The sequence below is a fragment of the Rhinoderma darwinii genome, chromosome 11 (genome assembly GCF_050947455.1).
Source record: "Rhinoderma darwinii isolate aRhiDar2 chromosome 11, aRhiDar2.hap1, whole genome shotgun sequence".
In the NCBI taxonomy this organism is placed as follows: Eukaryota; Metazoa; Chordata; class Amphibia; order Anura; family Rhinodermatidae; genus Rhinoderma; species Rhinoderma darwinii.
In genome coordinates this window covers 9,451,330-9,463,548 of record NC_134697.1, presented here as the reverse complement: position 1 = coordinate 9,463,548, position 12,219 = coordinate 9,451,330, and the positions used below count along the sequence as shown (strand labels likewise).

The 12,219-nt window shown below is 44.3% G+C and overlaps 1 long non-coding RNA gene across 2 annotated transcripts in view; it reads left to right on the top strand.

Annotated features, from left to right (window-relative positions):
* LOC142663997 (uncharacterized) overlaps positions 1-12,219 on the top strand; it is a 51,905-nt gene that overhangs the window by 2,906 nt on the left and 36,780 nt on the right. For both annotated transcript variants that reach the window (XR_012851177.1, XR_012851176.1), the window contains exons 2-3: positions 55-336; positions 5,007-5,337. This is a non-coding gene — a long non-coding RNA (uncharacterized LOC142663997). The remainder of the gene's footprint in view (positions 1-54; positions 337-5,006; positions 5,338-12,219) is intronic.

Genomic DNA, 12,219 nt, shown 5'->3' with positions numbered 1-12,219 from the left:
TGTAAAATGTCAATATTTTTTGATGCAGTGATTGTTGTTGTGTTGTTTCTACAGAGCACCAGAAGAAACAGACACGACAACCTCCCCTCATTCATCCAGGGAAAAAGAGCAGTGAACACATCAACAAAGAAATGAACAGGCCAAACAACCACTGAGTATTTCTTTTCCGCTGACACTATGAATTCTTGTGTGTGGAGTGAAATGTTAAATACTATTGTGTCAAAAAAAGACAAAAGTGCAGTAGGTGCGATACATTTATTGGCCAACCATAAAAATGATACATGCGGCTTCCAGAGCACACGGGCTCCTCCGTCAGGGAAGTTTACAAATGATTCTGTGCGTAATGTATATAAGCGTCGCGCATATAATGTATATAGGTGTCCTGCATATAATGTATATAAGTGTCCCGCATATAATGTATATAAGTGTCCCGCATATAATGTATATAAGCGTCCCGCATATAATGTATATAAGCGTCCTGCATATAATGTATATAAGCGTCCCGCATATAATGTATATAAGTGTCCCGCATATAATGTATATAAGTGTCCTGCATATAATGTATATAAGTGTCCCGCATATAATGTATATAAGTGTCCCGCATATAATGTATATAAGTGTCCCGCATATAATGTATATAAGTGTCCCGCATATAATGTATATAAGTGTCCCGCATATAATGTATATAAGTGTCCCGCATATAATGTATATAAGTGTCCCGCATATAATGTATATAAGTGTCCCGCATATAATGTATATAAGCGTCCCGCATATAATGTATATAAGCGTCCTGCATATAATGTATATAAGTGTCCCGCATATAATGTATATAAGTGTCCCGCATATAATGTATATAAGTGTCCCGCATATAATGTATATAAGTGTCCTGCATATAATGTATATAAGCGTCCTGCATGTAATGTATATAAGTGTCCCGCATATAATGTATATAAGCGTCCCGCATATAATGTATAGAAGTGCCCCGCATATAATGTATAGAAGTGTCCCGCATATAATGTATAGAAGTGTCCCGCATATAATGTATATAAGTGTCCTGCATATAATGTATATAAGCGTCCTGCATATAATGTATATAAGTGTCCCGCATATAATGTATATAAGTGTCCCGCATATAATGTATATAAGTGTCCCGCATATAATGTATATAAGTGTCCCGCATATAATGTATATAAGTGTCCTGCATATAATGTATATAAGCGTCCTGCATGTAATGTATATAAGTGTCCCGCATATAATGTATATAAGCGTCCCGCATATAATGTATAGAAGTGCCCCGCATATAATGTATAGAAGTGTCCCGCATATAATGTATATAAGTGTCCCGCATATAATGTATATAAGTGTCCCGCATATAATGTATATAAGCGTCCTGCATATAATGTATATAAGTGTCCTGCATATAATGTATATAAGTGTCCTGCATATAATGTATATAAGTGTCCTGCATATAATGTATATAAGTGTCCTGCATATAATGTATATAAGTGTCCCGCATATAATGTATAGAAGTGTCCCGCATATAATGTATATAAGTGTCCTGCATATAATGTATATAAGTGACCCGCATATAATGTATATAAGTGTCCCACATATAATGTATATAAGTGTCCTGCATATAATGTATATAAGCGTCCTGCATATAATGTATATAAGCGTCCTGCATATAATGTATATAAGTGTCCCGCATATAATGTATATAAGTGTCCCGCATATAATGTATATAAGTGTCCCGCATATAATGTATATAAGCGTCCCGCATATAATGTATATAAGCGTCCCGCATATAATGTATAGAAGCGCCCCGCATATAATGTATAGAAGTGTCCCGCATATAATGTATATAAGTGTCCCGCATATAATGTATATAAGTGTCCTGCATATAATGTATATAAGCGTCCTGCATATAATGTATATAAGTGTCCCGCATATAATGTATAGAAGTGTCCTGCATATAATGTATATAAGTGTCCCGCATATAATGTATATAAGTGTCCTGCATATAATGTATATAAGTGTCCCGCATATAATGTATATAAGTGTCCCGCATATAATGTATACAAGTGCCCCGCATATAATGTATAGAAGTGTCCCGCATATAATGTATATAAGTGTCCCGCATATAATGTATAGAAGTGTCCCGCATATAATGTATAGAAGTGTCCCGCATATAATGTATAGAAGTGTCCCACATATAATGTATAGAAGTGTCCCGCATATAATGTATAGAAGTGCCCCGCATATAATGTATAGAACTGCCCGCATATAATGTATAGAACTGCCCCGCATATAATGTATACAAGTGTCCCGCATATAATGTATACAAGTGTCCCGCATATAATGTATATAAGTGTCCTGCATATAATGTATATAAGTGTCCCGCATATAATGTATATAAGTGCCCTGCATATAATGTATATAAGTGTCCTGCATGTAATGTATATAAGTGTCCTGCATATAATGTATATAAGTGTCCTGCATATAATGTATATAAGTGTCCCGCATATAATGTATATAAGTGTCCCGCATATAATGTATATAAGTGTCCCGCATATAATGTATATAAGTGTCCTGCATATAATGTATATAAGTGTCCTGCATATAATGTATTGAAGCGTCCCGCATATAATGTATATAAGTGTCCTGCATGTAATGTATATAAGTGTCCCGCATATAATGTATATAAGTGTCCTGCATATAATGTATATAAGTGCCCTGCATATAATGTATATAAGTGTCCCGCATATAATGTATATAAAAGTGTCCCGCATATAATGTATATAAGTGTCCTGCATATAATGTATTGAAGCGTCCCGCATATAATGTATATAAGTGTCCTGCATGTAATGTATATAAGTGTCCCGCATATAATGTATATAAGTGTCCTGCATATAATGTATATAAGTGTCCTGCATATAATGTATATAAGTGTCCCGCATATAATGTATATAAGTGTCCCGCATATAATGTATATAAGTGTCCCGCATATAATGTATATAAGTGTCCTGCATATAATGTATATAAGTGTCCTGCATATAATGTATATAAGTGTCCTGCATATAATGTATATAAGTGTCCTGCATATAATGTATATAAGTGTCCTGCATATAATGTATATAAGTGTCCCGCATATAATGTATATAAGTGTCCCGCATATAATGTATATAAGTGTCCCGCATATAATGTATATAAGTGTCCTGCATATAATGTATATAAGTGTCCTGCATATAATGTATATAAGTGTCCTGCATATAATGTATATAAGTGTCCCGCATATAATGTATATAAGTGTCCCGCATATAATGTATATAAGTGTCCCACATATAATGTATAGAAGTGTCCCGCATATAATGTATTGAAGCGTCCCGCATATAATGTATATAAGTGTCCTGCATGTAATGTATATAAGTGTCCCGCATATAATGTATATAAGTGTCCTGCATATAATGTATATAAGTGCCCTGCATATAATGTATATAAGTGTCCCGCATATAATGTATATAAAAGTGTCCCGCATATAATGTATATAAGTGTCCTGCATATAATGTATAGAAGTGTCCTGCATATAATGTATTGAAGCGTCCCGCATATAATGTATATAAGTGTCCTGCATATAATGTATATAAGTGTCCCGCATATAATGTATATAAGTGTCCCGCATATAATGTATATAAGTGTCCTCCATATAATGTATATAAGTGTCCCGCATATAATGTATATAAAAGTGTCCCGCATATAATGTATATAAGTGTCCCGCATATAATGTATATAAGTGTACCGCATATAATGTATATAAGTGTCCCGCATATAATGTATATAAGTGTCCTGCATATAATGTATATAAGTGTCCTGCATATAATGTATATAAGTGTCCCGCATATAATGTATATAAGTGTCCCGCATATAATGTATATAAGTGTCCCGCATATAATGTATATAAGTGTCCCGCATATAATGTATATAAGTGTCCCGCATATAATGTATATAAGTGTCCCGCATATAATGTATATAAGTGTCCTTCACTTCTTTGACGAGGCTGTATTTTTACGTGTTGTCGTTTGACAGCTGTCAAACGACGACGAGTAAATGACAGGTCGTCTGCACAATACGTCGGCAAACCCATTCAAATGAATGGGCAGATGTTTGCCGACGTATTGTAGCCTTATTTTCAGACGTAAAACGAGGCATAATACGCCTCGTTTACGTCTGAAAATAGGTCGTGTGAACCCAGCCTGAAAGAGAAACAGATATATATATATATATATATATATATATACACCCAAAATAGTAGAACAGGTAGGAGCAGCGGAAGCAGCACTCAAAGAAAAACGTGAAGTTTATTCACCCAACAAATGCCTTGAGTGAATAAACTTCCCGTTTTTCTTTGAGTGCTGCTTCCGCTGCTCTTATTCTCTTGGTATATATATATATATATATATATACATACATATATATAGAAAACAGCATAGAACGTAGTAACGGCACCAGGACTCCAAGCTCATAGCTTGAGAAAGGTTCCTGTTGAACCGAAACGTTGCTGTGTCTTGAGGTGAATAAATCCACCCTGTTTTTCATCTGTCTTGGAGTCCTGGTGCCGTTACTACGTTCTATGCTGTTTTTGTATCTAAAAAGAAGGGGAATTGATTCATCCCCTGGTGACGAGCACATGGCCTGATTTCTTGGATTTGTGGAGTGCTGCGTTTACTTGTTTCCGTTTCGTATATATATATACACACACACACACACACACACACACACACACACACACACACACATACATATATATACACATATACATACACACTGCATATATCGTATAATTTTTTTATTAATCAAGGTTCAATATGATATTATGACATGAAGTATTTCATAATTTGGGTCTAGTAGGTCTACATATGATTACACTATACTTTTCAAAAACATAGGCCTAGTGATTATTTTATATGAGAGCATTTGTGTCAAAGTACCTGAACATTTCCATCTTTCAGGGCTCGCTGTGGCTTCACGTGTTTCCGGAAATATTAACGCAGGAACAGAGATGGATGTCGTCAACTTCAGATCTTGAGGAGACCTACTAGTAGAAAGGAAACGCAGTGCGGCTACCAAGCACCAAGCTTTGCTCCGCAGTTATTGATGTTCTCATTACTCTGACTTTTTTTTTTGGGGATAAATGGTTTTACTGCAGAAAATCATCTGGGTTGTTTTCTCTCCGTTAGAAGTCCCATGTGAGACAATCTCCCTCCGATTGCACCAACATCTCCTCTGAAGTGTCGCAGGTCACTTATCCTCCACCTCAATGATGTGCTCCGGATTTCTATGGTAAGGTGACGCTTTGCGCCGCTTCTCATCTTACAACCGCTTGTTCTGTACTCAGGACAAATATGAACCAAAATGGAATCTACTCTGGGGGGTGGTCTTGTAAGGACATTCCTACACCCCTTTCTCACACCCATCACCTATACACTCACCCTTCTCGACCAATCATCTTTCTGTGTAAATGCAGAAAGACAAGAGATCTAAACTACAAAAAAAAAAAAAATCTACAATCGAGACAGTTAAGCACTTGCTAACTTCTCGATCAGCACTCAGTTTCAATAATTTATCCTTAAAGGGTAACTAAACTTTCAGAAAACGTCTGACACGTCATCGTGACATGTCAGAAATTTGATTGGTGGGGGTCAGAGCACTGAGACCCCCACTAATCGCTAAAACTAAGCAGCAGAAGCGCTCGGGTTGATGCTGAGCCTCTTCGTTTCTGATTGGCTTTTCTCGGAAAGCCGATATAACGGTGTATGGGCTCATAGACTTTCTATTGAGTCCGTACAGCAGTTGAAAAGCCAATCAGAAACCAAGCAGCTCAGCGCTCACCCGAGTGCTTCTGCCGCTTTGTTTTAGTGATCGGCAGGGGTCTCAGCGCTCGGACCCCACCGTTCAAAACTTCTGACATGTCAGACGTTTTCTGAAAGTGGAGTTACCCTTTCATTGTAAAAGAACCTTCAGAGGGCACCTATACGCTTTTATGGTAATAGGGATTGATAAAGAAAAGTTTCTTACCCCCCCCCAGTGCTCCCACCAGGCAGGGCGGGGGTCAGGTGACCCTCGTTCTGGAGACAGGTGCATCTATCAGACATTTATGGTATATTCAGTGTGAATAACCCCTATTATGGATCCATTCCCTCAGTCTATGTTCAGTAGTCACTTGATTATCTCTAAATCACTGGTTTAGGTGGGTGTACTTTATAATGGGGGCACGGTTTGGATGGAGCCTTCTTTGGTCGGGGCACAGACTTAGGCCTCATTTACACGAGCGTGTGCATTTTGCGCACGTAAAAAAACGCAGCGTTTTGCGTGCGCAAGAGTCACTTGACAGCTTCGTGTGTCATCAGTGTATGATGCGCGGCTGCGTGTTTTTCGCGCAGCCGCCATCATAGAGATGAGGCTAGTCGACGTCAGTCACTGTCCAGGGTGCTGAAAGAGCTAACTGATCGGCAGTAACTCTTTCAGCACCCTCGACAGTGAATTCCGATCACAATATACACCAACCTGTGAATAAAAAAAGACTTTCATACTTACCAAGAACTTCCTGCTTCCCCCAGTCCGGTCTCCCGGCCGTTGCCTTGGTGACGCGTCCCTCTCTTGTCATCCGGCCCCACCTCCCAGGATGACGCGGCAGTCCATGTGACCGCTGCAGCCTGTGATTGGCTGCAGCCTGTGCTTGGCCTGTGATTGGCTGCAGCTGTCACTTGGACTGAATTGTTTTTTACACGTTCATGTATATTGTGATCGGAAGTCACTGTCCAGGGTGCTGAACCAGTTTAACTCTTTCAGCACCGTGGACAGTGACTGTCTCCTGACGTCACGTACCGGAAGTTTTTTTGCCGGGTTCGGTCAAAACGAGTTCGGCCGAACCCGGTGAAGTTCGGTTCGCTCATCTCTAATTTGACACTCCGTTTGGATGTTTGTAAACAGAAAAGCACGTGGTGCTTTTCTGTTTACATTCAGAGTTTGACAGCTCTTGCGCTAATCACGCAGTTCGCGACCTTCGTGGTTTTCACGCACCCATTGACTTCAATGGGTGCGTGATGTGCGAAAAACGCACGATTATAGAACATGTCGTGAGTTTTACACAACGCACTCGCGCTGTGCAAAATTCACGCATTGTCTGCACTGCCCCATAGAGTAATATAGGTGCGTACGACACGCGTGAAAAGCACGCGCGTATATTACGCTCGTGTAAATGAGGCCTTAGGGGCACTCTCTGGCTTGCTTGTGGGGGCAGTCTGGCTGCTGTAATAGGGGCATAACCATTATTTGATGGTGGGGCTAATAATATGCTTTGTGTAAAGGATCTGCCAGGCACTACGTCTGTGGAGACTCCCAGGGTTAATCAGTCGACACCTGAGGCCAGACCTCTTAGACTGACACCGGCTCCCACCAATCAGGGTGGCAGGCTCAGGAGTGGGAGAGCCTATCGCGGCCTGGTCAGTCAGAGTTAGCTCCGCCCCCTGTCCATTTATACCTGCAGTTTTCTCTTCCTCATTGCTTGTTATTCTTTTGGATTCCTGGCCCCACTGCTGCTTGCTCCAGCCTGCTTCTGCCGTGCTTCTGCCTTGCTGCAGTTCTCCTTGACTTGACTTGCTTTGCTTTGCTTTGCCCCTGGCTTGCTTCTGTCTCCGTGCCCGCTCGGGTTACTCACTTCGTCCTGGTCCTGACTGTTCGTTCGCCGCTCCGTTTCCCCGTGGCGTTCCGTGGCTACTGCCCCTTCCCTTGCGTGTTCCCTGTTTGTTTTCCTGTGCACTTAGACAGCGTAGGGACCGCCGCCCAGTTGTACCTCGTCGCCTAGGGCGGGTCGTTGCAAGTAGGCAGGGACAGGGCGGTGGGTAGATTAGGGCTCACTTTCCCTTCACCTCCTTCCTGCCATCACAGAATAACAAGCCCTTACCTAGTCTACCATTTCTCCTACGCTGTCGCTATCATGGACCCCCTTGAGACCCTGACCCAGCAGATGCAGGGCCTCTCCCTACAGGTCCAGGCCCTGGCCCAAAGGGTTGGGCGCACCACCTCACCTCTAGAACCCGACCTCAAGTTACCTGACCGGTTTTCAGGGGACCGTAAGACGTTTCTCTCCTTCCGGGAGAGTTGCAGACTATATTTCCGCCTTAAGCCCCACTCCTCAGGTTCCGAGAACCAGCGGGTGGGTATCATCATATCCCGACTCCAGGAAGGGCCCCAAGAGTGGGCCTTCTCCTTGGCTCCTGACGCCCCTGAACTTTCCTCTGTTGATCGTTTTTTCTCTGCCCTCGGACTCATTTACGACGAGACTGACAGGACTGCTTTAGCCGAGAGTCAGTTGGTGACCTTACGTCAGGGTAGGAGACCGGTTGAGGAATACTGTTCTGATTTTAGGAAGTGGTGCGTAGCTTCTCAGTGGAACGATCCGGCCCTAAGGTGCCAGTTTAGGTTAGGATTATCTGACGCCCTGAAGGATCTGCTGGTTAGCTACCCCTCGTCTGACTCTCTTGACCAGGTTATGGCCCTAGCAGTACGACTTGACCGACGTCTCAGGGAACGTCAGCTAGAACGCTTCAGTGTGCTCCCCTCTGACTTTTCTGCGATCCCCCCCGAGGTCCCGCCTCCTCGCCCCTCCACGGAGGACTCGGAGGTACCTATGCAACTCGGGGCCTCCATGTCCCCTCGACAACGTAGGGAGTATCGCAGAATGAACGGTCTCTGCTTCTACTGTGGGGACGACAAGCATCTACTGAACACCTGTCCCAGGCGCAAGAATAAGAAGCCGGAAAACTTCCGCGCCTAAGTGATCATCGGGGAGGTCACTTGGGCGCACAGGTATTTCCCGTTAATGTGAAACGCAATAAAATTTTGCTTCCCTTTCAGGTCTCGTTTGCTGGCCGGTCTGCCACGGGCAGTGCTTTCGTGGATTCTGGCTCATCTGCTAATATCATGTCTGTGGAATTTGCTATGTCTCTAAAGATGCCTTGTATTGATTTACCTTATCCTATCCCTGTAGTAGGAATCGACTCTACTCCCCTTGCTAATGGTTATTTTACTCAGCATACTCCTGTTTTTGAACTCCTGGTTGGCTCCATGCATTTGGAGCAGTGCTCTGTACTGGTAATGCAGGGATTATCGTCTGATCTGGTTTTAGGCCTTCCCTGGTTGCAGTTGCATAATCCCACGTTTGATTGGAATACTGGGGATCTCACCAAATGGGGTAATGAATGTCTTATGTCATGTCTTTCTGTTAACTCTATTTCTCCCCGGGAGGAGGTAAACACGCTTCCTGAGTTCGTTCAGGACTTCGCCGATGTGTTTTCTAAGGAGGCCTCCGAGGTGTTGCCCCCCCATAGAGATTACGATTGCGCTATCGATTTGGTGCCTGGTGCCAAGCTTCCTAAAGGTAGGATATTTAATCTTTCATGTCCTGAACGTGAAGCCATGAGGGTGTATATCCAGGAATGCCTGGCCAAGGGTTTCATTCGCCCCTCGACTTCTCCTGTAGGTGCTGGCTTCTTCTTCGTGGGGAAGAAGGATGGTGGTCTTAGGCCGTGCATTGATTATCGTAACCTGAATAAGGTCACTGTAAGGAACCAGTACCCACTTCCTTTGATTCCGGATCTTTTTAATCAGGTTCAGGGAGCCCAATGGTTTTCTAAGTTCGATCTACGGGGGGCATATAACCTTATCCGCATCAAAGAGGGGGATGAGTGGAAAACTGCGTTCAACACACCCGAGGGTCATTTCGAATACCTGGTCATGCCCTTTGGGTTGTGTAACGCCCCTGCTGTCTTCCAGAATTTTATTAATGAAATCCTGAGAGAGTACCTGGGTAATTTTCTTGTTGTGTACCTTGATGACATACTGGTGTTTTCCAAGGACTGGTCCTCTCACGTGGAGCATGTCAGGAAGGTGCTCCAGGTCCTTCGGGAGAATAATCTGTTTGCTAAGACTGAAAAATGTGTCTTTGGGGTACAGGAGATACCATTTTTAGGGCAAATCCTCACTCCTCATGAATTCCGCATGGACCCTGCCAAGGTTCAAGCTGTGGCGGAATGGGTCCAACCTGCCTCCCTTAAGGCGTTACAGTGTTTTTTAGGGTTCGCCAACTATTACAGGAGATTTATTGCCAACTTCTCGGTCCTCGCTAAGCCTCTTACGGACCTTACCCGCAAGGGTGCTGATGTCCTCCATTGGCCCCCTGAGGCCGTCCAGGCCTTTGAGACTCTCAAGAAGTGCTTTATCTCGGCCCCCGTGCTGATTCAGCCCAACCAAGAGGAGCCATTTATTGTGGAGGTTGACGCTTCCGAGGTGGGAGTGGGGGCCGTCTTGTCCCAGGGTACCAGCTCCCTCACCCATCTCCGCCCCTGTGCTTACTTCTCTAGGAAGTTTTCGCCCACGGAGAGTAACTATGATATTGGCAACCGCGAACTTCTAGCCATTAAATGGGCTTTTGAGGAGTGGCGGCACTTCCTGGAGGGGGCCAGACACCAGGTAACGGTCCTTACGGATCACAAGAATCTGGTTTTCCTAGAATCGGCCCGGAGGCTTAATCCTAGACAAGCTCGGTGGGCACTATTCTTTACCAGATTTAATTTCTTGGTTACCTATAGGGCTGGGTCCAAGAATATTAAGGCTGATGCTCTGTCACGTAGTTTCATGGCCAATCCTCCTTCCGAGAAGGATCCCGCTTGTATTTTACCCCCTGGTATAATCGTCTCTGCCACGGATTCTGATTTAGCTTCTGATATCGCGGCTGATCAGGGTGCAGCTCCCGGGAACGTCCCTGGGGACAAACTGTTTGTTCCCCTGCAATACCGGCTGAGGGTACTCAGGGAAAACCATGACTCCGCTCTATCTGGTCATCCTGGCATCTTGGGCACCAAACACCTCATTACCAGAAACTATTGGTGGCCTGGGTTGCCTAAAGATGTTAGGGCTTACGTCGCCGCTTGTGAGGTTTGCGCTAGGTCCAAAACCCCTAGGTCCCGACCTGCGGGCCTACTACGTCCCTTGCCCATTCCCCAGAGACCTTGGACCCATATCTCCATGGATTTTATCACCGATTTGCCTCCATCTCAGGGCAAGTCGGTGGTGTGGGTGGTAATCGACCGCTTCAGCAAGATGTGCCACTTTGTGCCCCTTAAGAAGCTACCTAACGCCAAGACGTTAGCTTCTTTGTTTGTGAAACACATCCTGCGTCTCCATGGGGCCCCAGTCAATATCGTTTCGGACAGAGGGGTACAATTTGTTTCCTTATTTTGGAGAGCCTTTTGTAAAAAGTTGGAGATTGATCTGTCCTTCTCCTCCGCCTTCCATCCCGAAACTAACGGCCAAACGGAAAGGACCAACCAATCCCTGGAACAATATTTAAGGTGTTTCATCTCTGACTGTCAATTCAAGTGGGGTCTCATTCCTTCCCCTTGCTGAATTTTCCCTGAATAACCGGGTCAGTAACTCGTCAGGGGTCTCCCCGTTTTTCTGTAATTTCGGGTTTAACCCAAGGTTCTCCTCCGTCTCCCCTGGTTGTTCCAATAATCCTGAGGTAGAGGATGTTCATCGGGAACTGTGCACTGTCTGGGCCCAGGTTCAGAAGAACCTAGAGGCGTCCCAGAGCGCACAAAAGATTCAGGCGGATAGTAGACGTTCTGCTAACCCCCGGTTTGTCGTCGGGGATTTGGTCTGGTTGTCGTCCAGGAACTTGCGCCTTAAGGTCCCGTCCAGGAAGTTTGCTCCCCGATTTATTGGGCCTTATAAGGTCATTGAAGTCCTCAACCCTGTATCCTTCCGTCTGGAGCTGCCCCCATCCTTCCGCATACACGACGTCTTTCATGCTTCCCTCCTTAAACGCTGCTCCCCGTCCTGGTCCCCCTCTAGGAAACCTCCTGTTCCCGTTCTCACCCCTGAGGGGGTGGAATTCGAGGTGGCCAAGATTGTGGACAGTAGGATGATCCAGGGCTCCCTCCAGTACCTGGTCCATTGGAGAGGATACGGGCCGGAGGAGAGGACTTGGGTACCTGCTCGAGATGTTCACGCTGGGGTATTGGTCAGGAGGTTCCACCTTCTCTTCCCCACTAAACCGGGTCCTCTTAGTAAGGGTCCGGTGGCCCCTCATAAAAGGGGGAGTACTGTAAAGGATCTGCCAGGCACTACGTCTGTGGAGACTCCCAGGGTTAATCAGTCGAC